The sequence below is a fragment of the Trichosurus vulpecula genome, chromosome 5, assembly GCF_011100635.1.
Source record: "Trichosurus vulpecula isolate mTriVul1 chromosome 5, mTriVul1.pri, whole genome shotgun sequence".
NCBI lineage: Eukaryota > Metazoa > Chordata > Mammalia > Diprotodontia > Phalangeridae > Trichosurus > Trichosurus vulpecula.
In genome coordinates this window covers 300,582,940-300,607,269 of record NC_050577.1, presented here as the reverse complement: position 1 = coordinate 300,607,269, position 24,330 = coordinate 300,582,940, and positions in this window count along the sequence as shown.

Below are 24,330 nucleotides of genomic sequence, written 5' to 3'. Positions count from 1 at the left end.
AATGTACTAAATAAACAGTACCAGGGCAGAGAGACCCCAGACTTGTAGACCCCTCAAGCCAAAAGGGTCCGAGGTACTCTCTAGTCCAACACCCTCATGTTACAAACCAGGGAGAGACCAAGGAGTACAGTGACTTCTCCAGGGTCACACATCTGGTTAGGTGTGGAACCCCAGGCTTCTGGTTCCCAGCTTATGGCCCTTTCAGCTAGACAGCAGCATGATTTTATTGCATCTTTTGAGATTTGATTTCTTTAGCACTTTCTTTTTCATTTCATGTCCTAAAAATGTATTTTAAATGGAAGGTCATTGGAAAAAAAAGTTTATATTATGATACCTCATTTGTCCATGCATGACCATGATTCCCCATAGACATGAGAGTTCAGGGGCTGTGTTATCCCTTGTCAGGATTTCTTGGAAGGTCAGCACTTAGCACACCTGGCACATAGTAGGCACTTAGTAACTGTGGATTGATTGAGAGAGAAAAAGTTCATCCTTCGAGCAGGGAGAAAGCTTAATTAGATGATCTCTGGGGACCTGTCCTACCTACACATTCACCAGTCACTATATTTCTCGGGACATTTTGGCTTTTGAGATCAGAAAACTCCCACAAATTTGCCCAGAGTCTCTCTCTGTGATCAAAGCTAAAGCAGGATCTGACCTGTTTTCTGCCGTTGCAAAGTTATTAGGCAATTGTTCCCTGGAAAATGGGGGTTTTGGGGTATTGCTTGAAAAAATGTTCCAGCTCTACATTGGCCATGACTCAAGGTGCCTGCAGATTCGGGATTTTCCCCTCATGATGATGAGTGAATATATTTGCATTATAATTTGGCAGAGAGGGCCTCCTTGAGTGAGCCCTTAGAGATGAGCAGTTCACAGATGAGAAAACCAAGGCTCAGAGTGGTCTGTGGTCACTTCATTCTGTTGAGGACCAGGCATCCATAGGAAGTTGGTTTGCAGAGCTCCTGAATAGCACAAAGAAAGTCTGAAAAGCCTTAAGATCACTGAGAGACAGTCAGATGAGGAAAGACGCTAGCGTACTCAGCATTTCTGGTTTAGGGCAACATCCTGGGGTTTCAAACAGTCGTTTCTTGCTGTGTTCTTTTTTGACCTTCTTAGAAGTGAAGAGAATTCTAGGAGAGGAGTCAGGAAGACCTGAGTTTGAATCCAGTCTCAGACACTAACTGTGTGACTTGGGCAAGTCACTTAACCTTTGTCTCGGTTTCCTCAAATGTAACATAGGAATGATGATAGCAGTTACCTTTCAGGGTTATTATGAGGATCCGATGAAATAATATTTGTAAAGCACTTAGTACAGTGCCTGGCACATAGTAGGCATTTAATAAATGCATGTTCCCTTCCCATCCTTTTGGTGCCACTTTCACCAGCTATGGTGGGCAGAGTCATTCCATTTTCAGATTCCTCAGCTTTCCAGCCAAGGCTATGCTATAACAACACTCTGCTAGCAGCTACTGTGGCTGTGTAAAACCAACAACACCAGCACACAGAAGGCCGCCAGCACAGGTCCTTTGATCTGCTTTACTAAGCAAAGAAACATTAAGGGGTTAACAATCTGACTTTAATACAACAGACAAACATCATTCACTTAGTTCAGGAGGAAAAGCCAGCAACCTGAGCTTCAGAGCAAATACAAACAAATTACAAACATACACAGTATAAACAGACCAGATCACAATTCATAGTTAGCAGGAAAGCATTGACGTCTGAGTTTATGAGCTGAGGGGCTCTTAAAGCAGCTGCCCAGAGTCCCATGCCACTCTTCCAGTGACTGAGAGCCCCCAAAGTCAAAGGCCAACCTTGGATCTTATATACCCATGTCAGGGCCGAAGGATTCACACCTAATCAGAAAAAGGGTGTGGGCCTGGGGCTTTGCACCTAGTAAGCCTTAATCAAAAACATTTGATTACTTCAGCATTTCCAAAAAAGAAAACAGTAAAAAAAAAGAAAAAGTCCCACCTTAATTATCAATACATATGCCTCAACCTCCCAGAGACTTGTCATCCTTCAGTGCCTTTATCCACTGATGGTGGAGGAAGAGTGTGCTGCTAACGGGCCAGTCCTGAACCCAGAAGATGGCTGTGGCTGTCATCACCTTCTGGGAGATGACTTCCCAGGTTGCCCCGTCTGAACCCCTGCAGCTAACAGCTGCCATTCACCAATGTCATTGAGTCTACATCCTAGACTGATTAAATACTGTTTCTTAGACTATTCTAACTGATACCTGAACTAATTTTTTAAAGTTTAAAATTATTTAAATCTATGTAATTAGCTGTCACTTTATACCAGATTTAGTACCTTAAGTCTTATGCCAAAGGAGAAAATGAAATTATTTACTCAGACTTCTTGACCTTTTGGGCTAAGGTCAGTTATAAAGCTCATTAATGACAACTTTGGATGGGACTGTCTTGATGTTTATATAGCACCTTAAAAGCCCTGTATAGTATGAATTTATAGCATAATAAAATTGCAAGAAGGTTGTTGAGTATTCTTCATTAGCATGTATTTCATCTCTGGGGAGCCAAGGGACTTCAGAAGTTCTCATAGAGCAGGGGTTCTTCACCTTGCTTGTGTCTTAGATGCAACTAATGGGAATACTGCAGCCTTTTGGGAGGCTATGGCACACATGCATCAGAGAAACTACCAGGTTGGTGGCTGAAGGAGAGTGACACCTGGTGGACAACGCAGATGTTATACTCCCTTGCTGGATAATTGATGCAGTGACACACTACCTTCCTGTAGGCTTACAGAAGGCAACCATGAGCTGATATAGACAGATATTATTATTTCAATGCCCTAGATATCTCCTGGTGTACACACAAAGCAGCACATGTAGTCCACAAGTGTAGCATTTTATATTTCAATCTCTTAATATCATAAAAATTCATACTTCTCACTAATTAAGATTGTCATTCTCCCCCATTCAAGTTAGTATTTTAAAAAATATTGTTAAATCATTTGCATTCTGGACATGAGACTGTAGCTTAAGATGCCCCATTCCAATTGGTTCATAAATCATTAATTACAATAAAAATCAAACTATTCAATTGAATTCAGCAAGGGTTTATTATATTCCTACTATGTTTCAGGCGCTCTGCTGGTTGCTGGAGTTACAAAAACAAAGAGGCTCCGCTCATAAGGAGCTAATACTCAGAAGCAGAGGCAGGGGTGGAGGGGAGGAACAGCACATAGATTGGCACAACAGAAACAGCAAATAAATATGAAGTCATTTCCGAGAGGTCAGGGTGGGAAGAAGGTGACTAGAGATGAGCCTTGAAAGGAATTGGGATCCTAATAAGTGGGAGTGAGGAGCAGCCTGGGGGCTAAAATAGCCTGTGCGAAGGCTGGCGTGTTGTGTGCGGGGAGCAGCGAGGAGGGTTAGCTGAAACATAGAGTGCGTGATGGGAAGTAATGTGTAATTACCCTGGAAAGGCAGGCTGGCGCCGTCTACGAGGAGCTGATTTAGCAGTCAGGTTCACAGAGTCAGTTATTTACAACCTGTCAACACATTTATTGTGCCGAGCGGTTTTTTTTCCTGGCACCAGTTCAGGGAAAAAAAGAACATCTAAACGGTCCCTCCTCTGAAGCAGTTTATAATCATAGAGGATCAGGTTGGGGTGAGGCAGCAGGATTATGCCCCTGGGGTCTGCTGAGTCCCAGCACACTTAACATAAACAGTGATGCTCAAAGCATGGAAGGAGATGAGAAGCAATTCCAGGGGAGAAGGGGATCCTGTGAAAACACCTCCAACTCTGCCAGACCCAGTTGTCCAAGCTCACTCTCTCTATCTCTGTCTGTCTCTGTATCTGTCTCTGTCTGTCTCTGTCTCTCTGTCTCTCTCTATGTCTCTCTGTCTGTCTCTCTGTCTTTCTCTGTTTCTCTCTCTCTCTCTCTCTCTCTCTCTCTCTCTCTCTCTCTCTCTCTCTCCCCCTGTCTCTTTGTCTCTGTATCTCTGCCTGTCTCTCTGTCTCTCTTTCTTTCTGTCTCTGTTTCTCACCCTGTGTCTCTCTCTACATCTCTGTCTCTCTCTCTCTTTCTGACTCTCTCTCTCTCTCTCCCTCTCTCTCTACTTGGGCATTGAAGGACCTTGGTGCTATCTGGGAGGAGAGATGGGGTTAAGCAGTAGAATGAGGTTTGGTGGGGGAGCTACAGAGGCATTGTTTGATTTTATTTCTTCAATCAATCAGTCAACATTTATTAAGTGACTACTGTGTGCCAGGCACTGTGCTAAGCACCTGGGATACAAAAAGAGGCAAAAGACAGTCCCTGCCCTCAAGAAGCTTCCAATCAAATGGGAGAGACAACAAGCAAATAAATATGTACAAATAAGCTAGAGACAGGAAGAATAGGAAATAATTCAAAGAAGGCCCTACAATGAAGAGGTTGGGGAAGGCTTCTTGCAGAAAATGGGGTTTTATCTGGGCCTTAAAGGGACTAAGGAAGCCAGCAGGTGGAGATGAGGACAGAAGGCATTCCAGACATGGGAGATGACCATGCCCAGAGTCAAGAGATGGTGGTGTTCACAGACCAGCCAGGAGGCTGGTGTCCCCTGATGGAAATGAGGTGTAAGAAGACTGGGAAAGCAGGAGAGGGCTTTGAAGGGAGGGGGCTGAGCAGAGCATTTTCCATTTGATCCTGGAGGTGATAGGGAGCCATTGGAGTTTATTAAATAGGGGGTGATGTGATCAGACCTGTGCTTTATGACAATCACCTTAGAGGTTGAATCGAGGATGGGCCAGAGTGGGGAGAGATGTGAGGCAGCCAGACCCCACAGCAGCTATGCCCGTAGTCCAGGCGGGAGGTGATGGGGGTCTGCATCAAGGTGGGGGCAGGGTCGGAGGGGGGTGTTGGAGAGAGGTTGTAGAGGTGAATGACAGGTGTTGGAAATAGACTGGATGTGGGGGCTGGGAGATAAGGAGGAGTCAGGGATGACCCCTAGGGTATTGTCCTGGCCAGTAATAGGGAAGGTAGGAGGGGGGTGGGTTTAGGGGGAAAGACCACGAGTTCCATTTTGGACATGTTGGGTTGAGCAGAGCAGAGAGTTCAGGGTAGGTTAAGCAGATCTGAAAATAGTCAGTATAGAGGTGGTAATTAAATCCATGGGAGGTGATGAGATCACCAAGGGAAGGCACTGGAGGGAGAAGAGCAGAGGGCCCAAGAAAGAGCCTTGAGAGACACCTACAGTTAGGTAGAGGGTGTGATCTGGAGGAGAATTCAGCAAAGGAGACAGAGGAGGAGAGGTTGGAGAGGGAGGAGGAGAACCAGGAAAGAGAGGGGTCCTGAAAACCTAGAGCTCCTGCTCTTGACGCATATACATAAAAATAGGAGGAAGGACTATGCCATGATCCTTCTGCACCCATCTGCTAAGGACATCATGGTCAGATCTTGAGGGTTGATTGTTGTAGAAGTTTATTTTCTGAGGAAGAAGGACCTAGAATTCATCAACAAACACTACGTGCCAAGCACCGTTCTAGACAAAAATGAACCAATCCCTGGCCTCCGGGAATTTCCATTCCAATGAGAACCTATAAAAACATATTGGTTGTATATACTAAATGAATAGAAAAGGTGGTTACAAAGGGAGACACCAGCAATGGGGGCAGAGAAGGGCCCCCAGTAGAATCTGGACCTTGAGTGGAAACTGAAAGGAAATCAGCGGCTCTGAAGGGAGATCTGAGGAGACAGTGCATTCTAGGCGTTGGAGGTCAGTCATTTCAGAGGCCCAGAGAGGGAGATGGTTTTTAGGGGTGGTCAGTAAGACTGAACCACAGAGTGGGAGGAAGACAGGACTGGCTGGGAAGACTGAAGAGGTATCTCAGGACCTTGCAGGTTCTGAGCTACTTGGGACAGAGGGTTGGTTAGCAGGTAACTTAATTCAGGAGCCTGGAAATTCTGGTTTAGGGTCGGGATCGCTTTCTTCATAACTAATCACAGTCCTGCCCTTAGTTACACCTCTAGGGGTTAGGTCTGTGGCTGATTCATTTTCCACTGCCCTCAGCCACAGCTTATTAAGTTAAGTGGTGATCATGCCCATTTGGGGATCATTTGCTCGTTCAATTATTCAATCAACACGCAATTATTAAATATGTGCTATGTACCGGGTACTGTGCATACTGTACAGCTAGGGGCTGCGGATGCAAAATGAAACAATGCCTGCTCTCAAGGAGCCTACCTTCTGGGTGGGTGGGTGGGATATCACACACATATATACGACACATGAAGCTAGTCTGGGGAGGAAGCATCATTTCACAATGTGTGACTTCCCCTGTTACAAAGGGCCTTCCTGAAAATTAGCTTGAGAATAGAGCCTAGGTCCCTTCTTGCTCCTGAGGCCTCCCTAGAAATTACCCATGCGGTGGCATTTTTCAACAGAGTCAGAGGAGCAGAGCTGGGTATTGGAAAAACCATCATGTTCAGAAGCAGGAGGCCCAGCTTCTAATGCCAGTTCCTACCATTGACTAGTGATGTGGCCCTGGGCAAGTCAATTAACAATTCCTCTGGGCCTCAGCCTCCTTATCTGGAGAATGTTCTATCTGCCTAAGACAGGAGACTGGAGCAGCTGATCACCACCTCAAAGATCTTGGTTTCAATGATTAGCAAGACTTCACTGAGTACAGACGGAAATGAAGTAGTGAATGAAAATGACGTGGCCTATGGTAGACCAGAAGGCCATATAAGATGTCATTTTGTGTCCTCTTCAGTTTGGGATAGGGAAGATCTCAGGTTTGTAACATGTCCTGCAGTCTTCTAACAACTCTGTGTGTGAGTAAATAGACTCACTCTTTTTATCGTGGCTGCTGTTAATATGCAGGTTTGAATAGAGGATATGTGCACATATTAATTCCTAAGTCTGAAATCAAACTCGATTTTTGAGACTAGGCTCTGGCATGGGGGGAAAATGGATCCCGGGGATTCAGACTGATTTTTCAGCCCTGTTTTAAAATGACATTTGATTTAATTCTTCTTTACAACATGACTAATGTGGAAATATATTTAATATGATTGTATATGGATAGCCTATGTCAGATTGCTTGCCATCTTGGGGATGGGGGAAGGGGAAGGAAGGGGAGAAAATTTAGAACGCAAAATCTTATAGAAGTGAATGTTGAAAAAAAACAGACCTGAATTTAAAAAAAAAATTGTGTTTGAACAAGAAAGATTTATTAAAGATAATGGGGGCCTGGCAGTTGGGAATGGCTAAATATTTTGGGTACATGACTATAATGGATGAATATAATATAATCATTACTGAACTGTGAGAAATGATGACCACAGAGAGGTGCGGGAAGACTTACCTGAACTGATGCACAGTGAAGTCAGCAGTGCCAGGAAAGCCATAGGAATGGATCACTGGCTTCCCTCCAGCTTCTCCAGGAGTCACCAGAGAGCTCAGGATGCTAGAAATGGATGATGGTTGAACCAAGAGCTGATTAGAACCAAGAGTTAGGCCTGAAGGCATCAGTCTCCTGTGTTCTCCTCCTCAACCTCTAGGGAATTTTGCCCTGCCTTTGAGCCTGGGGGCTGTTGTGACTCGTGCCTCGGAGTGGTGGGAAGAAGAGGAGCAGAAAGAATGTGTGGAAGCTGGAGGGGAGAAGCTGAGGAGCACCATGAGATTGTCAGTGCTGGGCTCCAGCTCTAGGGTAGGGTGAGCTGAGTCAGGTTCTCTGTTTCTAAACCTCCTTTGTACTGCATACCCAAGTTGATGATTCCTCCCTCTCATTCCTCCTTTCTTCCATTTCTCTCTCTGGAGAGGATGCGAGACTGATCTTTCCTCCTCAACAGCCCTCCCCACCCCAATCCCAGAGGCTTTTCTTTGCTTCTTAAGAGTCTATTTACCTTTATGTTTAAATATTCACTTTGTCTCTTAAGCTGGCAATTAAGCCGGCCTCCATATTGCTAAACCAACCGTTTATCTGTTCAGTATACTGTTCAGAGTAGGCCATTGGGGGCAATACCTGGTAAAAGAGAGAGGTTTTAAAGTATGATCTTTTTCCAGATTGTGATCTATGTCTGGGGGCTCAGAGCTAGAGAAGAGAGTTATTGATATGATTTTTACAACTTCCAAGGTGTGATGAGACCACTGTCTACCAGGGTTCCCCACTACCCCTGTCCCCTGGATTAGTCTGGTTCTTTCTCTAAAAGACAAGGACATGGTACCCCACTACTTAAGTGGTCTGGGGGCTAAGAATCAAGCTCCATCTCCATTGACTCTAATTCTAACTCCTGGAAGCCTAGGGCATCCTTATAGACAAGGCCTCCCATGTAGCATCAGGGCTCCTCATACTTGTTGGCAAATGTTCTCTGCCCTGCTGACCAGATGCATTTCTGTAGGAAGTGAAGGGGGTTTTGTCCCCCTTCTGAGTGTTCTAATACCCTTTCTATGCTGTTACTAAGGAAACTGTTGAATGACCTACGGGTGCCTCACGTCAGTCGTTCCAGTATTGAACTGAAACTCACAGGGCGATGGCCTGAGTCAGGCCCACCCATTGCACGGGGGCAGAGAGAATACATTTACTAGGATTCTTCTGGACAAGTGAGTCCAAAGCAGTAGCTGTGTCTAGCTAGCCAGCTAGGCTGACACTGAAGTGGGCGTGTGCCCTATTTTTGTTTTGAAAGGAAAACCATTCCTCCAGAGGGAGAGGAGTAGCTAGAAAGTCACTCTCAACAGGGGAGGAGTGGCCTGCCCACAAAAAGTGTGTCTTGGGGTGAGGGGCACGAGAGTGACTGACGGTCCTGCCCGTCTGCTCAGCTCAGTGTTGAAAACCGCCAAATGTTAAATATAACATAACAACAATATGTGTGTGTGTGTGTACAACAATGTGAAAATATTAGAAACTGAACGCTGCCCAACTGTAACAACCAAGCTTGACTCCAAAGAAGAGGTATGAGAAGGCTCTTCCCCTTCTGCCCTTCTCTGCAGAGGTGGGGGACCTTAGAGGGCGGAATGCCCTGTGGAATATCAGATCTTTGGGGTATCTTGGCTTTTCTGAATTCTTTTTTTTTTCCTCTTTTTTAGGCTTTGTTACAAGAAATGGCTCTCTGGGAAGGAAACCAGGAGAGATATATCGGGAAATGTAGGTCATGTAAGAACCAAAGTGATCGATAACATTTTATTTTTAAAAAATAAAGGGGCCAAAAGCTTAGCGAGTAAGGCTGGTGCACAGAACCCCAGGTGTGAGCAAAGTGTACTGCTGGAACTGGGCTGAAAGAGCTTGGGAGTGGGGATTAAACAGGGTTCACCTAGGCAGGAGCTCCCGGACGTTTGCCCCAGGGCGCATCACTGAAGTGCGGGGGTGTTGACAGCCTATCTACTCCAGCAGAATGAATCGTTCATTCTTCCTTCCTTCCTTCCCTCTTTTCCGTCTTCTTCTCCCTCCTCTCCCTCACCCTTACCTGGGGGTGCTCTGGCCAAAGGAATATAAATTTTCATCGCTGAAACCTTGCAAGGTATCTTGGGGTTAATGGGCTAGATTTCTTTTTTAAGGGCCATGCCTTAAACCCAAATCACTCTGGTTCTCTTTGATTGGCCAACAATAGGTCCCAGCCCAAGCCTTGCTTAGTGGTCATTTTTGGGCCCTGATTCACCCAGAGTGAGTGTAAATATCAGTTCTTTCTGTTTTGGCCAGAAACCCTGAGAATTTTCTCCTCCCATATTGATTTTTTTTTTTTGACTAGGTAAAAGAGGCCGTTCTTTGCCTCATTTCTTACCTAGCCTTAATCACTGAATGGGCATTGCTTCAGACAAACTGAGACCTTGGAAAGACCTGAGCTTCAAAAGGCCAAGGTCTCTCACTGCATCCTGGGCCATTTCCAGTCGTCCTGATCTATATCTGGCCACTGGACCCAGATGGCTCCAGAGGAGAAAGTGCGTGGTGATGTTGCACAGCCCTCCCTCAATTAAATCCAATTCACTTGCAAGTCACGGCATCACCTCCCTGATGTCATGGTCCTCTTCAGGAACAAAGGACCAACAGCTCCAGTAGAAGGCAGAAAGGAGTGAGCTTAGCTCAGGGACTCCTTCCTGGGCCCTATCCTCCTTCCTTCCCTCTCCCTGTGGCAGCCTTCCCAGGAGCACCCAGTGGCTGGTTTCCTCTGGGATGTGGTATCCCAGGGCCTCCCCACCCTCAGCTGAATTTGGCCTCGAAAGTTGACTTGAGGGTACCTTTCCTGTCATTTGTCCGCTGCTTGAGAAAGTGGTGCTCGCTTGGCCCAGGTAAGAGAACAGCTGCTTATGGTTTGGTGTCACCGTTAGTGGAGGAGGAAGACTCCAGCAGGGTTTCAGGGCACAGCTTCAGTCCTGACAATCACAGGAAAGTCTCCTTCTCTTCTCCTCCTGAGACTGTCTCTGGCCAGCCAGCTCCATCTGGTACCAGAGCACAGCTCAGCGACCTTGGCAGGCCCTGGGCGCCCTCTTCTCACCCTCCTTATCAGACTAGGGACTCCTAACAAAAGACAAAAATAAGGTGTTTTTAAATGTTGACTGGGTCTTTGTTGTTGTTGTTCAGTTGTGTCTGACTCTTCCTGACCCCATTCGGGGTTTTCTTGGCAGAGATACTGGAGTGGTTTGTCATTTCCTTCTCTAACTCATTTTCCAGATGAGGAAACTGAGGCAAGCAGGGTTAAGTGACTTGCCCAGGGTCACACAGCTAGTACGTATCTGAGGCCAGATTTGAACTCAGGAGGATGAGTCTTCCTGACTCCAGGCCTAGCACTCTGTGTCCTATGCCACCTTGGCTTGGTTGGGGGCCTAAGAAATCACCCAGTGATAAACTAGGGAGTGCTTGCATCTTTTACAAGATTTAGGTAAAGATTTTGTGTAGACTGCCTTTAGGGAGAAGGGGTAGTTTTAATTTTATAACTCAATAATAAACTTTTTTTTAAAGCTGGATCTATTTTATCCAGGCTAGAAGGGCTGGGGCTACTCAGGTCACACTCAGATCAGCAGGGAAGTTTGGACCTTCTCCCATAGATCTGGGCCAGGCATCAGCTTGCTGGTTTAGCCAGTTCAGAACTCCTGCACTCGGGTGATCCACCAACCTCCGCCTTCCCTGTAGCGGGGGCTATGGCTATGATAAACATCTCATCCCCACATCTTCCCTTTGGCTTCCCAGTACCTCCTACAAGAAAGTAGATTGAGACCTTTTCCCCTTTGGCAGGGAAGAAATTGGTCCATACTCTACTACCAAACTATCGAGCTATCATTGTCTACTTAGCATCCATCCTCTGGGAAGAGAAGGAAGGCACCGTGGCCCAATAGAACGAGCCAGAAGACATGGCTTCAAATGTCGGCACTGCTTCTTTCTGCCTGTGTGACCTTGTGTGTGTTGGTTAACCTTTCTGGGTCTCAGTTTCTTCGGCTGCAAAAGAAGGGTATGGGACTGGGTGGCCTCAGTTCCCTTCCAACCCAAGAGCCAGGGTTCTAAAATGCCGAGACCTTCTAAGATGAGATCGTGAAAGATGGCATTCATACCCCTGGGGAGGCAGCATACCCCTGGAGACTCAACCTCTCTTCCTGCCTAACCCAGATGAGGAAGAGCTGGCAAGGGTGACTACAGGGTCCAAGACAATGCTCCCAAATGGAAATTAAAACCATGAGATGGTAGGGCCAGAGCTGAGGAGTCATCTAATCCATCTTCCTCATGGGACAGATGAGGGAACTGAGACCCACAGAGATTAAGTGACTCATCCAAGGTCTCACAGGCAGGAAGTAGAAGGGCAGAGATCGTGACTCCAAATCCAGCACATTTTCACCCTGCCATGGGGTGAAATCATGACTCCATCCCTGTGCCTGAGAACCAAGATGCTTCAATCTTCCTCACCCCCTCTCCGCAGAACTGACTCTGAAACAATACTCCTCCAGCACAGGCCAGTATCTAGAAAGTTCCCACTGCTCAGGAACTGGAATCGACTTTGACTTTTGCCTCAGGGGAAAGAAATGAGAGAGGCCAAAGGCTGGTGAGCACCAAGTAACATCACAAGGAATAAAGTTGACTATGCTTTGACAGACAAGAAAAGACTTATTACAGATGTGGGAGTTAACCCTGAATCAGCTCTCTGTGCACAATCAAACCATCAGCTTGTCAGAGGTAAGAGCAGAATTTATAACAAACAAGAAGAAAGAGTAATAATGAGAAAAAGATATTGCGTACAATTAAGAAGAGAATTAACCCTGAATTATTCAGACATGCTATGGAAAATAAAAAATGGGAAATGTACAATAGAAATGACACCCAACACTGACCAAAATAATTTCATCCAGAAGTTAAATCACTATAAGTTAAATGGTACAAAAGAGCCCAGGAAGCAAACATTTGACTTGCTGAACTGAGAGAGGCAGATGCCGATGGCAACACTGGGTCAGAATATAAACTTGTCTGTAAAATCTTACAAAGGACCGTGATGAATCAGTGTTATCTATAAAGTAGAGAGAAGTGGAGGGTAAAGTCAGTCTAAAAGAAGCTTGGCAAACTATCCAGTTAAGTAATCTTCAGGGTATTCAAGGATGAAACAGGAAAGAAGACTACAATCAGAAGAAAAATGGAAAAGATCTGCAAAAAATTATTACAACAAACTGTTTTCTCCAGGAAAAATATTGCACCCCACACTTGGTCTCTAAATTATAGTCTCTGAGGTACTTAGAGAGGAAGCAGAAATAGCATTAAAGAGAACAAAGGTAGAGAAAACAACCAGATGGGTCAAATGTGGAGAGAGGAGATTCTTGCTTGAGGTGGTTCAGCTATAAAGGCATAGAGGAACTGATTTACAAGGTATCTAAGAAAGAAAGACACCGGAGGAGTGGAAGAAAAATCTCTGACTTCATTAATTAAATAATTTATAAATTGATTTTTGAAAGTTCACCAAGAAAATATTAACAACTACCAACCTCTATGCCTACTCTCCCATCTATGCAAAACCTTTGTGGAGGTCGTCTGTACGTGAAACGAGGGCATCCTTGATGAGGATATCAGTAGAGAACAAGCAGATTTTGCAAACGATATTGACCAATGGACCATATCTTTATTATCTCACAACTGACCAAAAGATATGAATGAATATAAGATCCTATTGTGCCTGTGGAAATTGCAAACCACGCCAGTATCTTTGCCAAGAAAATCCCAAGTGGGTTCACAAAGAGTTGGGCATGACTGATGACATCATAACATGACATCACACTTACTGTTTGTTGATGACCAAAAATCATTCACCTCAGCAGAATCTAAGATCATTCTAGTGTCCCTGGAAGATGAAACAGCAGAAACAACCATGTTCAATGACCATCTGGTCATAAACATCCATCAAAGAACAAAACGGGGAGATGAATGCCAGTCAACAAACGTTTATAAAGTGCTTCATTTGTTAGTTTGTTTTATTTATATGTCATTCGCTGCTTGCCAAAAATATTTGCCCCTTTTGTAGATGAGATACCAGCAGCTAGTTGTATAGTAGATAGAGCGCTGGACCTGGAATCAGGGAGACTCATCTTTGTGAGTTCAAATCTAGCCTCAGACATACTTACTAACTGTGTGACCCTGGGCAAGTCATTTCATCCTGTCTGCCTCAGTTTCCTCATCTGTAAAATGAGCTGGAGAAGGAAATGATAAATCACTCCAATATCTTTGCCAAGAAAACCCAAAAATGGGGTCACGAAGAGTCCGACAATGGAAACAACTCAAAAACAGCAATGATAATGAGTCCAAGTCAGGGGAGGGATTTCCTACAGATGAGGAAGTCTTCCAAATGTTCTTATTTGTGGATGATTGCTATATTGTGCGGATTGCACCAAGCTTCAAGACCCTTCGGAGCCTTCCAGAAGGGATCTGCAATCACCCAACAGAGCTTCATCTACCCATCCACAAGGGAGAGACCAAGTGGATGAAGAAGATGTATTGCCCAGATTTCAACATGCATCTGAGTGGTCACCCCATGGAGCTTGTCTCAGATGGTGTGTATCAGGGACAGACAGGACCCAGATTTGGAAAGGAGGAGGAGAGCAGACCGGATGGACTTTGGGAAATTGCAAAGATCTTTTACTGACCTCGAACTTCCCATAACAGCAAAGGTCCATCTTTTCAATACAGATACACTGCTGGTGTTGCGATGTGGTAGTGGAACATAGGGACTCATCACTTCCAAAGAACTAAAAATAAGTGACTATGCGTGTTGATTACAGTGGGGTTTTTTCCTTTCCAATGCAGGATGCAGGGGTGGGGGCAGATGAGGAAGGGAGAAAATGAATGCTTGTTAACTGAAAAAAATGTATAGAAAAATAAACAACTAAAGAAGAGCATCACGAAGAAGGCAACGGAAAAGCCTATGGTGGGTATGGACAGGCTATAGCACATAATTAAGTGGGAGCTCTAATGAAGAACAAGAACGGGATTGGATTGGATGAAAGGTGGGCTGGTCATGTGCCAAGAGTGAAGGACAGCAGGTGGATGACCGGTGGGCCCCCCGGATACCCTGGGAACATTGAATAGAGGAAAGCTTCCAGTGGGTCCCTCCTCATGGTGAAACAAGCAAGAGTCTCGCAGGATGGACAGACATGGACGTGTTGTTGGGGGGATCTCTTGGTGAAATCATGGCTCTACCTGAATGTTTGGCATCAGTTGCCTTTGAGAATCATGCAAATGCAAACTTTCCTCTTGAACTATCTCGGTAATTGGTTCACCTTGGATTCCCTTTAGCTGGGGAGATGTAGCCTAAGGAAGGCTTTTGATCACACCTCTCTGAGCCTTGGAAGTTGGAGTGTAAACTGAGGGGTTAGGGGATTCCTTCTAACTTCACTCTTCATAGGATTGTAGCCCTAGAGCTGGTGGGAGAGCCCTCGGAGGCCACTTAATTCAACTCCATTTCACAATTGGGGAAACTGAGACTCAAGGATCATAGATCTGGAACCTCAGAGGCCATTTTATCCAATCCCTTCATTTTACAGTTGAGGAAATTGAAGCCCAGAGATGTTCAATGACTTGCCCAAGGTGATATGACTAATAACTGTTGGAGGCAGGATTTGAACTCAGATCCTTTGACTCCTAACCCAGCCCTCTTCCCACTGTACCACAATCCCGCCTCTTTATTGGCCATGAACATAGAGGTGGTTGTCTCAATTCATCTGTGTTCTGATCACTTTCTTCCTCATTTTTGGACGACTCATGATATTTTCCCCTGTGAAAACAAATCTTTATGGATTCTGAGTTTCCTTACTACTGTATTACTGTGGGATATGGTTGAGAGCAGCTAGGCGGCTCAGTGGATAGAGCACCAAGCCTGGAATCAAGAAGACCTGAGCTCCAAACTGGCCTCAGATACTTCCTAGCTGAGTGACCCTAGGCGAGTCACTTAACCCTGTTTGCCTCAGTTTCCTGTAAAATGAGCTGGAGAAGGAAATGGCAAACTGCTCTAGTATCTCTGTCAAGAAGACCCTGAATGGGGTCACAGAGAATCGGACGTGCCTGAATAACAACAGTTGAAGGCAGTTCTCTTAGTCATCCTTGCTAAGCTCTTTGGCAGGAAAGCCAACCCAGAGGAGGCTGGGAAAAGAGGCAGAGATTTCTAAGAATAAAAAGTAGAGGGGCAGACTGGGAGATCCAGGGTGTATTCTCCTGGCTTCCTGTCACCAGGGCCAACTCATTTCTTTGTGTTGCAAATGTCTTCTGTGCATAATAGGGATGATAACAACTTCTCCACTCCCCTCTTACACAAGTGTTGTTAGGATGAATGACACTTAATATTTATGTTGTGTGAGGCACCAGACAGTCAACTGGGTTTGGAACTGAATAAGAGGAGAAGAGTGGGCTGGACAGAGCAGGGCACGGGTAGGAGACTTTATGGGGCTTCCAGCCATCCCAAGCTGCTCCCTGCACAAAAGCCTATTGTCCCAGCATCCCTCTCCTTTGGGGAGATGCTCTTTAATGTAAATCAGGGAATGCCACCATCTCCAAAGAGACATGACTGAAAGTAGCCTGATGGTGGTGGGAAGACAGATGGTCAGCGTCGGCAGGCTGCGGGAGAGGACCTGCGAAGACTCATGCGTGAGGTGGTGGAAAAGGCATCATAGACTCGATAGAATGGAAGCCCCCTGGAGGTTCCATTTTTATTTCTGTACCTCATTGCCTAGCACAGTGCCCAGCCAAGGTCGGCATCTCATAAATGGATCATTGAGCACAGATCCAGAGCTAGAACCTTTTCATTTTACAGAGAGAGAAACTGAGGCCTAGAGACTTGCTCAAGGCCCCAAAGGTGGTAATTGTAGTAGAATTCGGTAGATCCCAGATGATGAGTCTGTTGGCACATTGTGTGCATGTGCACACACACGTGTTGAAGCTTACTTCAAAAAGGGAAGGATGTGTGCATAAGGAATGTGCATATTCTTCAGGATAGCTATGCCTTCCACCAATACACATAGCAGCTCCTCTATGTCTTAGATCAAAATGAAAGGAATAGAGTCAGAGGTAGAATCAGAGGCAGAGCATTTTGCAAACGTTAAAGCTTGATATAAATGCTAATATTGCCAGTCTTTGTGGGTTTGTTGGCCTGAAAAAATCCACCGCTTGGTAGCCGGCCTTCTAGTCATAAGATCATAGAGTTGCAGGACCTCAAGTCAGAAAGATGTGAGTTCAAATCCAGCATCAGATAATTACTAGCTGTGTGACTCTGGTCAAGTCATTTAACCTGTTCCTGCCTCGGTTTCCTTATCTGTAATATGGAGATAATGGTAGCACCTGCCTTCCAGGATGGTTCCAAGGATCAAATGAGATAAGATTTTTAAACCATGAGCTATATTATTGAGGTCCGGAACAGTTTCACATTTGCCTTTTGTCTCTGGCATCTGGCAGATTGCCAGGTATATAGTTGGTGCTTAATAAAGACTGGTTAATTGATTGATTGGGAGGACCCAACCCTGCCTCCATGCCATGAAGAGACATTTGGGGATGGATAGGAGCAGAGGCTTGTCTACGCTCCTGGGAGACTGATATGATATAATTATAAATTATTGTTAGAAAACATTAGCTCTCACTCTGCAGATGGCCCAGATTTGAATTCTAGGGTTGTCTGATGCAAACAGGGGCTAATTAGGGCCCCATCTCCTCCAGCTGCCTCAGATGTACCTGCTCAGCCACTCCACCAAAAATGTCACTTCCCAATTTGCATAGATTTTTTTTAATGCATCATGAAAAATCCCACTGCAGGCCAAGAAGGGGCATAGAGCCCTTCAGAGGGGGGCTTGCTGCCCATGTCTGGTGTCTCCTCTTTGCTTCCCCTACTTTCATCTTGAGTCAATGAAATTAGGACAGACCCTAACCACATTTCATTTGGTGCTCGAGATTGCAGATTCTGGGTAACTGAGATCGTTATCAGTTCCTAGAAAGGACTTCAACCACGTTCCAGCACAGCTGCCCAAGGCTCTAGGAGCAGGGCTGCAAGAGAAAGGCCGAGGAGGGGCCTCAATGGAGTTCAGATGGCCCAGGAGGGAGGAGGGGAGATTGCATTTTCCTTGAAGTAAGGAAGGAATTAATCAGCCATGCAAATTAGCTTGAAAGAAATTAACCCAGCCTTAAGAGAAATCAGACCATGAGTGAGGGCAAGAGGGGTTTTTATATTCAAGTTTAAAACACACCCTATGACTTTTAGGCCAGTGGAAAGCAAAGTGATGCCCCGCCTGATATGGACCAAAGGTGGCTGAAAGGGGTACTTGGCATCCTTGCCACTCTCTTGACTAGGGATCCTCGGGTTCTGGAGCTCAGGAGTGCCCTGCTCTGCCTAACTGGGCTCTTCAGCATCAGAGGAGTCAGAGGCAGGCTTGGGTGGGCAGAGGCTGGGGTGGGGACAAGGTGGTGAATGGAAAGCCTTGTCTGGGCCTCAGTATGTTGGATTAGAGGACCTGAGTCTCCCTTCATCTCTAGGTCTGTGAGTCTGTGAACTCCACCCCTTATACCCAGCCAGGAAGGGCTAAATAAATAAGTCTCTCTCTCTCTCTCCTCTCTCCTTTCTCCTCTCTCTCTCTCTCTCTCTCTCTCCACACACACACACACACACACACACACACACACACACACACACACACACACACACACACACGCACACATACACACACACACACCTTTAACTTGTCACCCTGACTTTGCCCTAATGGCTTCTAGGAGTCAGACAGAGAGGCTTCCCTGGGCTGAATGAAGCTCCCCTCCACAGAGATGTGCCTGTGCTGTGGCGTGGCTAAGTGCCCATGCTGGCACCTGGGCATTTTTCAAATTGCAGCTTGGATTTTATACTCACTCAGAACACTTCTAGTATGGCCCACTGAGGCTGAGGGTCTAGTCCCCATGTTAGCAGCAAACTATCATTCCCACCCTTCTCCTTCCCCTCCCTCTTCTTTGAAATATGGGGTGGGGAAAGCCGAGCTGCCCGCTCAGCTGCGAATTTGTTCATTGTATGATGAGGCCCAAACTCCCTGAGATCACATCTCCAATTAAAAAAAAAATGTAAATTAGCAGGTATCAGCAATTCAGTGACATTTCCCATAATGCATCTGTTCCACAAAGCAAGGCACACGTTGAGAAGATCCGGCATCAGCTGGGTGATCTCTGGTAGGTGGCCAAAGACTGAAATAACACAGGGAAATCCAGAGCTGATTCTGAGTCCACCAAAATACTGTTCCTAGGCAGCTAGGGGCCTGGATTCAAGAAGACCCGAGTTCAAATCCAGCCTCAGACACTTACAAGCTGTGTGACCCTGGGCAAGTCACTTCACCTCGTCCTGCCTCGGTTTCTCTAATTGTAAAATGAGGATGATAGGAGCACCTGCCTATAGAGTTGTCATGAGCATCGAATGAACACATAAAGAGCTTTGCAAACCTCAATGTGCGACATGTAAGTGTTAGCTATAATTGTTACTACTGGGCTGTGAGGTCCTTCTCCTTCGGCCATTTCAGTCTTGTCCTACTCTCTGTGACCCCGTTTGGGGTTTTCTTGGCAAAGATACTTGTGTCCTTTGCCATGTCCTTCTCCAGCTCATTTTACAGATGGGGAAACTGAGGCAAACAGGGTTAAGTTAAGTGCCTTGCCCAGGGTCACACAGCTAGTAAGTATCCAAGGATGGATTTGAACTTGGGTCCTCCTGACTCCAGGGCTGGCGTTCTATCCACTGCACCACCCGGCTGCCCCCACAGACTACTCAATGCTGTCTCATTCTCTGTACATAATAGATGCTGAAGTAATAACTATTGAATGAACGAATGAATGAATGAACTCTAGGCATGACAGAAAAGCGATGTGGTGGAATGACTTTAATAGTGTATCCTGTATATCTGGGGGGAGTGTCCAGCATAATCTCTGGTCTCTGCATTAGGACATCAAAATGTAGTGTGTTTTCAGAAAGACTATTACAGAATGGTGGGCTGGGAGCCGGGAGATCTGGGTTTGAGTCCCAGGTGTGTGACTGCGGACAAGTCTTTGAAGCTCACTGAGCCCGTTTCTTCATTTTTAAAATAGGAACGGCAGTCCTTGCTTTCCCTCCTTCACAGGGTTATCCTGAAGAAAGTATTTTGCGAACCTCAAAATGCTATATTAACACGCCATCATTAATATTATTTTTAAAAACCGATATTCAGAAAAAAGTTCTTTAAATTAAAAAAATATCCAATATGTCTCCCTCTTTCGATGGATTTATTCATTCATCCATGTGGGTGGACCCTCTGCTGATGCAGATAGCAACCCTTCCATGCCTTCACATCCTGGGTGCCTTGGTATCTTTCCATAAAGCTGCATACTGGACCAGGCATACCTGGAGCTCAATGGCTTCCTGAGCTTTCCTGGCTATTTCAGGGTACCAGGGCAGCACAAGGGCTGTCCATTGGCTCTGTCTCCCTCTGGGGCAGCCCTGAGGCTGGCCACTGGCTTTCTCTCTCTCCAGACTAGACAGGATGATGACCTTCAGTGACCTCCAAGGTCCTTTCTGTGCCGGTCATTCAGGGTCCTTTTGGCTCATCACCAGGCTGGCTGCCTACAGGGAGGATCCGCCTTCTTTAGTCATGGCCACTGCTGACTCTGGCAGCCACAACCAGGAGCAGCTCACACTCAGGAAATCCCGAGTCCTTGAAGTACCTGGAGTTAGGAAGACCTGAGTTCAAATCCTGCTTACTAAGTAGGTGACCCTGGCCAATCCCTTAAACTCTGTGGGTCTCAGGTTGCTAGCTCTCTTAGCTGGGCTGAGTTATCTCACTGCCCATGGAAGAGTTCCTTCTGTAGTATTGTCTGGTGTATGTACCTTGTCTAGCTTCGGTTTTGTTTCTGATTGGGATAAACAGATTTTCTTTGCACTTCTGTATGTGTGCTCACTGTGGATCTGGTATTTGCTAGCAAACAGGTCAAGCCTTGGATGTGGGAGCTTTAAAAACCCTTCTTTATAATGCAGAGGGTCCTCCTTCAGGTCTAATCCAATCGCCAAGAAAGAGATTAAAGAGACCCCCACTGAACAATGAATGAGGACCCCAATTTCTTCAGCCTTAGCTGGGCTGCCTAGACCGTCCCTGAGTCCCAGGTTTTCTCCCACTGAGGCTGGCCATGGGGAAATCGTAATTCCTTCCTTCTTTCTTTCCCTAGAAAGTAGAAATAATGATTGTTCCCACCGCCCTAATTTGCCAGGCCATTTTTAGGAGTCTAAGAATATGCCTGTAAAGCATGTTGGAACTGCTCGAATGAAAGAGGCCGCTTTGATTTGGTCCAGACTCAATGTTTTCGGATTCTTCACAAAGCACTTAGGGGTGAGCAGTGAGAACAAAGTGACTTTTTAACTCACGTCTGAATTTGGGAAACTCGGGCTATGTCAGGTTACCTCAAAATTCAGTTCAACTTGACAAACATTAAGTAAATACATCATGGCGTAATGAACTCCGAAAGGGAATAACAGAGTTTGAGAAGCAGAAATGAGGAAGGTGTGCATTTTAGATATGGGGAACCATCAATGCAAAAGCGTGGAGGCTGGAGATGAGATGTCACGTAGGAAGAAGCATTTAGCTGTATAAAGTTTTGGTGTGCAAATACCCATCCCCATGAGCTGGGAGCTGCCCGTCCACCCTTGAGCTACCAGATGGAGAAACTGGGCGTGTTTGAAGAGCTGCCTCCCAACTACACATGCTCAGACCAGACCCATCCCCTGGTAAGTCATGAGGGATCACACAGCTTTGCCTCTCTCCTAGGTCAGTGGGACCTTAGAAAGACTTCTCTCTCACTTGTAAGAAATGGGAGGAGGAGTTTTGTTTCCACAGAACTAAAGGTGTGCTTCCCTGCCCTCCCCCACCCCAGCTTTAGCAGAGACCAGGCCTCAAGGTCCGTCAGGTGAGAGGTCAGAGGCTTGTACGCATGTGCATACTTTTTGAGAAGGCAGTCTCACACACTCAAACGAAGTGGAATTCCCCAAAATGAAATAGAAAATGACTCTGCTTAAGCTAAAGGTCTCTATCCACTGTGGAAGTGCGAGGTCCTTGTGGGAGTACGAACCTCTCAGTCCCCACCCCTGATGACTCAAATCCTCTTCCGAGCTTGGCCTTGGACCCTATGGGCAGGGGAATCACCCCTCCCTCCCTCCCTCTCTGCCCAAGGTCAGGGGGACCTCTCCTAGCTCACCACTCTCCCTGGGGCAGTCCCTCCTCTCTGGCAGAGCTGCTGCTGCTGGCTGCGGTCACCAGGGGCCCAGGGGGTCACCTTGGGGCGGTCCCCCAGGAGTCCCGAGCCCAGCAGTGACTTGTGGGGGTGCGGGTGGGGGGCCCTCAAAGCCAGGAGGATGCTCTTTAAGTGAATGGCCTCAGGCAACTCTATTTACATAAAATGCCCAGAGGCCACTCAGCTCTGCATTTTCTTTTCTTTCTGGGGCCTAAAAAAGCCAGGGAACTGGAGTGGGGGCAGGTGGAGACACCCAAGCTGCTCCTGCCAAAGGAACACCATGTGTGAACAGTTGGACGGAGAGGGCAGGATGGGGAGTAACAGAACCCAAATACAGAATCCGTATAAAATATAAAATCGAATCCTCTGGAGTCGTACTGACAGAGGGGAGGCAGGGGGCCAGACCCAGAAGGTGTTTGATCTGCAAAGCCCCAGTCCTCAGAAGAGTCTGGAGGGGAGTGAGGGGATAAGGTTGGGGTTTTAGGAAGATCTGTTTGGCAGCTGGTGGAGGATGGACTGGAGAGGGGAGGCCTAATTGGTGACTTAATGTGCCCAAGGGCAGAAAATTAGAGATCTTCATGCTTTAACGAGACCTTAGAAGCCATTCACTCCAGCCTCCTTCTCCTTTCAGGAATTCCTTCCATGGCCTCCCAGATGCCTGATAAATCAACTACTTGCAACCTCCCTGGGATGGGAGCACAGCCTGGGCAAAGGCCTGGCAAGGGGATATGAAGTGCTGAATTCAGGGAACAGAAAATAGACCAGTTTGGCTGGAATAGAGAATCAGCAATTCATTGGATATGTTGGGGGAGGTAGAAAGGAGAGTTTCCCAGAGTCCCCTTCAGAGGAGGCCATTTATTGAGGTTAAGACAGAGTCCAGGCCTTAATGGACTGTATGTATTTGTATGTATATGTGTGTGTAGGTGTGCATGTATGTGTTTGTGTACATACATGTAGCTAGGTGGTTCGAGGATAGAGCAGTGGCCCTGGAGTCAGGAGGACCTAACTTCAAATTCAGCCTCAGACACTTACGAGCTGGGTGACCCTGGGCAAGTCACTTCACCCCATCTGCCTCAGTTTCCCCATCTGCAAAATGAGCTGGAGAAGGAAATGGCAAACTGCTCCAGTATCTCTGCCAAGAAAACCCCAAACGGGGCCAGGGAGAGTCAGACCCAACTGATCAAAGCAACAACACACACACACACACACACACACACACACACACACACACACGGATATAGACACACTCCACAGATAAACAGAGATAGATTGATGAAGTGTGTATATAATATATAAAATATAAATGACCTATACAGGCATATTCACACATTTATATCCACACACATCCATACACATCTAACCATACCTCACCACCGTGGGCCTGTCTAGTTGGGGGATGGAGCCAAAATCCTAAACCTCCATTTAAGGGGAGAGCTTGGCTCAGAAATCTCAGCTCTCCCCTGGCTGTACCCCTCTGGGATTGCTCTGCCTGACCCCTCCACTCGCCACCTTCTCCTCCCCTCCCCCGCCCCTTTTCAGCTTCCTCTTCTGTTTTGTCTCCATCCCTTAGATTGTAAGGTCCTTGAGGGCAAGGATTTCATTTTTTTCTTATTTATATCCTCAGTGCTTGGGACAGTGCCTGGCACATAGTAGGTGCTTCATTAACATTTATTGACAATATCTACATCTGTACCTAGATCTCTCTGTCTGTCTGTCCATCTGTCCATCCGTCTGTCTGTCCACCTGTCCATCTATCTAATCTGTCTGTCTCTCTCTATTTGTCCATGTCTGTCTGCCTGCCTATCTATCCATCTATCCGTTTGTCCATCTGTCCATCTATCTGCCTGCCTGTCCATCTGTCTGCCTGCTTGTTTGTCCATCTGTCCATCCATCCATCTACCTATGTGTCCATCTATCTATCTTTCTGTCTCTCCATCCGTCTAATCTATCTGTCTGTCTCTCTATTTGTCCATCTGTCTGTCTGTCTGCCTGCCTATCTATCTGTCTATCTGTCTGTTCATCTGTCTGTCTGTCTATCTGTCTTCCCGCTTGTCTGTCCATCTATCTATGCATCCATCTACCTATCTATGTGTCTGTCCATCCATCCATCCATCTATGTGTCCATCCATCTGTCTCTGTCTGTTCATTTGTCCTTCCATCCATCTGCCCATCTGTCTGCCTGCCTATCTATCCATCTATCTGTTTGTCCATCTGTCTATCTGTCTGTCCATCTATCTGCCTGTCTGTCCATCTATCTTCCTGCTTGTCTGTCTGTCTCTCTATATGTCCATGTACCTATTTGTCTATCTGTCTGTCCATCCATCCACCTATATGTCCATCCATCTGTCTCTCTGTCTGTTCGTCTGTCCATCCATCCGTCTGCCCATTTGCCTGTCTGTCTGTTTGGGACGGATAATAAGCTTGGTTTGGCCTTGAACAGGAGCAGGAGAACAGGCCTTTGCCTGTTTTGCCTTTGGGAATCTACAACATTCTCTTCGGGACCTCAGACTTCTCCCTGAAACGAAAGCCTCCCATTTTAATGATAATACTCTATCCACTTCACTCCAGCTCATGGAGAGGTCATGGAATCCTGCTGTCTCTGAAGAATGGAAAATGAGCTTCACGCAGAGGGCAGTAAGGAAGTTGGGGGAGGGGGGCAGGG